The sequence below is a fragment of the Apodemus sylvaticus genome, chromosome 3 (genome assembly GCF_947179515.1).
Source record: "Apodemus sylvaticus chromosome 3, mApoSyl1.1, whole genome shotgun sequence".
In the NCBI taxonomy this organism is placed as follows: domain Eukaryota; kingdom Metazoa; phylum Chordata; class Mammalia; order Rodentia; family Muridae; genus Apodemus; species Apodemus sylvaticus.
Window position 1 is genome coordinate 101,665,876 of NC_067474.1, and position 4,215 is coordinate 101,670,090.

Below are 4,215 nucleotides of genomic sequence, written 5' to 3' on the forward strand. Positions count from 1 at the left end.
GGTGGCACAAGCACAACCTCATCCTTGCCATTCTCCAGGGCTGGCAGAAGCTGTCCATCAAGCAACTGCTTCTTCAGCAATCCTTCCAGTTTTCTTCAAGACAAACATCATTTTAAAACAACAGGGAGATTCTGACCCAGTCCAGGGACTGATTAGCAGCATTTGTTACAGGATATTTGATCACACTGTGAACCCTGAGATCATGTTATTTGCTTAAAATGTTGTTTCTAGTTGTGGCGTGGCGCAGTCTTAACACATGCATTTAATCCTTCTGTCTAGGATATAGACACGCCCTTTAATCCCAAATAATAAAGGTAAAGTTAGTTTGTGGAAGCAGCTACCCATGTTTGAAAGTGATGTCTAATTGAGTGGCAGACAAAGTGATGAATCAGAGAAAGATTAGACAGAATGGGATTGGTCCAACTCTCTCACAAGAAGAGAGAATAAACGGAAGTGACTTGAGGGGCAGTGCAGAGAGAGTGGAGGCAGTTGTACAGGGACAGGTTGCAGAGAAAGAACAAGCTAAACTCAGGTAAAGACAGAGAATGAGAAGGAGCCAGAAGATTAGAACTTATTGCTAAAGTTAGTATGATGCCAAGCAGAGCAACTCAGGAGAGGCAGAGAAAGACGTCAGATTGAATCCGTCAATTTGGAGAGGAATTTGAGCCAGAACAGCTGAGTTGAACCAGCCAGGTAGGGATCAGAAAGAACAAGAGTAAGTTCATTCAGCAGAGGCTGAACATTCTAGGCCTAGATAAGACTATAAGGAAGCTAGAAGCTTCCAGGCCTAAGCCCAGGTTAGAACACAGAGGCAGTAAGCCTCAGAGAGGACAATTACACATCTGGTACTCAATGTGGTTGATTGGAGAAGGAGGAAGTCCACCAATGGTGCAGAAAGCAGAGGACATCTGACAAAAAAGGTCACAAAGGACAGAAGACCTCTGACAGAAACTTACAGAGGAGAGATTTGTCTGGGGTTGTCTCCAGAGGAAGCATCAAGAGTCTCCAGGCCAGGGCAAGGAAAGATGCAGGAGCCCTGAGATAGCGAATCACAGTAAGCCACCCCAAAAAGACAATTTTGATTACATAGACAGACTTTTACTGCATTGAAAAATGAGAAACTCCATTTCAGATCCTTCAGAACAAGGAGTGTACTTAAGGGAATAGTAGTGAGATGGCAAAAGCTCACTCAGACTCCACTTTAGAGAACCTGACCTACGTTTGAACTCAGGTAAACTAACAGGCTGGTACCTAGCATCAGTTTCCAAGTTGCCCCCCAACAAAACCAGAGCCTAGCTCTGGTCTCTAGGCTAATCCCCAGTAATACCAGCATTTCCAGGATACACCCTCAACAAGGCCTTGTCTCCAGGTTATTACCCCAACAGACCTGTACCCCAGGTTATAAGCCCACCTCTTGCCTAGCCACCACCAGTGCAGAGGAGAGCAGAAATTAAGTTTATGGTATGATTCGCAGCACCAACCAATTATGTTAAAGGACACAGTAACTTTCCAATTAGATGCATACACACATATTCCCTGCTTGCTGCTTACTATAAAGCTTTGGCCCTAGACATTTGGGGCTCCCCCCACCCACCAAAACCATCCTTTATGATGGTGGTGTGCTGGGGTGAGGGGTGAACTAGCTCGAATAGAATAAAGACTCTGCTGTGAGTTCCATCAGATTGGCTCTTGTGTGTGTGTGTTGGGGAATCACTAACATTTCCCTGGCACAACAGAAACATTATTTGAAAAAGCCGTTGTAGTACTTACTGCAACTGTGACTACCAGAGTAAAGCCCTCTCTACTATGAATTGCAATCTTTACATATTTCCTTTCAAGAAAGATTGAAAAAATAGGGCTGGAGAGATGGCTCAACAGTTAAGAGCATGACTGTTCTTCGGAAGGTCCTGAGTGCAAATCCCAGCAACCACATGGTGGCTCACAACCATCCGTAATGAGATCTGACACCCTCTCTTCTGGTGTGTCTAAAGACAGTTACAGTGTACTTATTTATGATAATAAATAAATCTTTTTTTAAAAGATTGAAAAAATAGCTGTAGCACAAGAAAAATAAGCAGGGCTGGAGAGATGGCTCAGTGGTTAAGAGCACTGACTGCTCTTCCATAGGTCCTAAATTCAATTCTCAGCACCCACATGGTGGCTCACAACCATCTGTCATGGGATCTGATGCCCTCTTCTGGTGTGTCTGAAAGAACTATGGTGTACTCATATACATAAAATAAGTAAAGAGATCTTAAAAAAAAGAAAAGAAAAGAAAAAATAAGCTATGGTTGTAGAAAGGCTTGAGAGACAAAAGACAGAGGAAGTACGAGAACAGGAACTGTTTAGTTATGAAGCTATGGTACCTAATGACATTGAGGACCAAGACAGACAGCCCATTGCCAGTGAGTACGAAGTCCCAGTTATCTGGGAAAGAGAGTTTCTAACTCCTGAGGAGTGGTGGAGCCGTAAGAGCTGCGGCTTCCGACACCCAAAGCTCCGAGCTGTAGCATTAGCAGTTGGGTGTTGAGCTACAGGCCCTCCAGACCTAAGGCAGAAAGCAGAGGGTCCTAACTCCCTAAGCTCGTCGGGCCTTATGCTAATAAGGGAGTTTCTTTTTGCCTTGTTCTCTTTTCCTTCAAAATAAAGCAAAGTGTTCTCAATTGGTGGTGCTTGCATTGTGAAGACTTGGCTCCTGTCAGGAGCCAACAAATAGAAGCTAAAAACTAGCAGGTGATCTTCCTGAGATGAGTTTGCTTTGGATTAAAATCTATGACAGATTCATTCTGGTAGGCGGCCAGGCCCAGGAGAAATCCATTTTAGGAAAGATTTCTGCTATTAATATTATTTTCACATATATATATATATATATATATATATATACACACATACATATATACATATATACATATACATATACATATATATACATATATAAAACAATCACTAGGTATTAGCCCATCCTTTTGAGCAGATCTCTGTAGAACAACAAAGATGTACTGTCTTGTAGTGGTGCTATATAGACAGGTAATAATTCTATAGAATTCCTGGTTTGATTCAAATAAGTATAGGAAGAAAGTTTTTAGAGATGGTCTTAGTCGCTAGAAAGATGTAACTTAGAATCAAGAATAGAATGTCCCCACTCCTCAGAGGAGTGAGTAAAGGCTGCACAATAAATACAGTGAGCTTTCATAATCTTACCAATAAGAGGAACAGACGGGGAAATTTTATGTTTAAGGAAAACCACTTAGGCCCAAAGATAAAGTCACAGGTGTGCGCTGTGATAAGGCAAGGCTATGAAAGACCTGTTGCTTTGAACATTTAATGAGTATATTATAGTGAAACACTGCTTTGAACTTAGTATCAGCATCCTTCTGCAACTCCCATTTTATGCAACATTTTGTCTCTGAGGTAGTTTTCTAAAGAACTTGTGTGTGTGTGTGTGTGTGTGTGTGTGTGTCCAAGAAAGTATTAAAAAAAAAAAAACTAGAGAAGACACTCGTGCCTTAGGAAGCTTGGGTGTATGTGGCACGCTGTCTTCCGCCCGAGTCGGGAACCTGCCAGACAGCGGCTGCTGTGGCATCAGACAAAGGCAAGCTTTCCGTGAGAGGACTCAGCTTCAATACCAACGAGCAGGCGCTGGAGCAGGTCTTCTCCAAGTATGGGCAGATCTGGAGTGGTGATGGTAAAGGACAGAGAGACCCAGTGGTGGTAAAGGACAGAGAGACCCAGAGATCCCGAGGCTTCAGATTTGTCACCTTTGAAAATATAGATGACGTTAAGGACACCATGATGGCTATGAATGGGAGTCTGCAGATCCGAGTTGACCAAGTCTTCTGACAACTGGTTCCTAGGATACCGGGGTGGCTCTGCTGGAGGCCAGGGCTTCTTCTGTAGGGGGACGAGGCGGGGGCAGAGGCTTCTCCAGAGGATGAGGAAACAAGGCTATGGAGATGGCCGCTTTGAGTCCCGAGTGGGGTTATGGAGGCTCCAGAGACTGCTATGACGGAGTCAGGGTGGCAGCTATGCTTATCTGCTTATCGGAGCTCGGGCTGGTCCTCCAGAGACAACTCTGACAGTGACACACAATGAGTAAAGGCCCTCTGCGTCCTACAGTGGCTGTAACTAAGATGGGGAAGCTTCGCAGTAGTGAGCCCCTTGATAGCACCTTTGTAGTCCTTTCCTTTCTGAGATGGCCTTGTGACTAGATCTGTT

General features: G+C 43.9%; 1 pseudogene; it reads left to right on the forward strand.

Moving 5' to 3' along the window:
• Nucleotides 1-2,287: 2,287 nt before the first annotated feature.
• LOC127680281 (cold-inducible RNA-binding protein-like) lies at nt 2,288-4,006 on the forward strand (annotated as a pseudogene).
• Nucleotides 4,007-4,215: the final 209 nt, after the last annotated feature.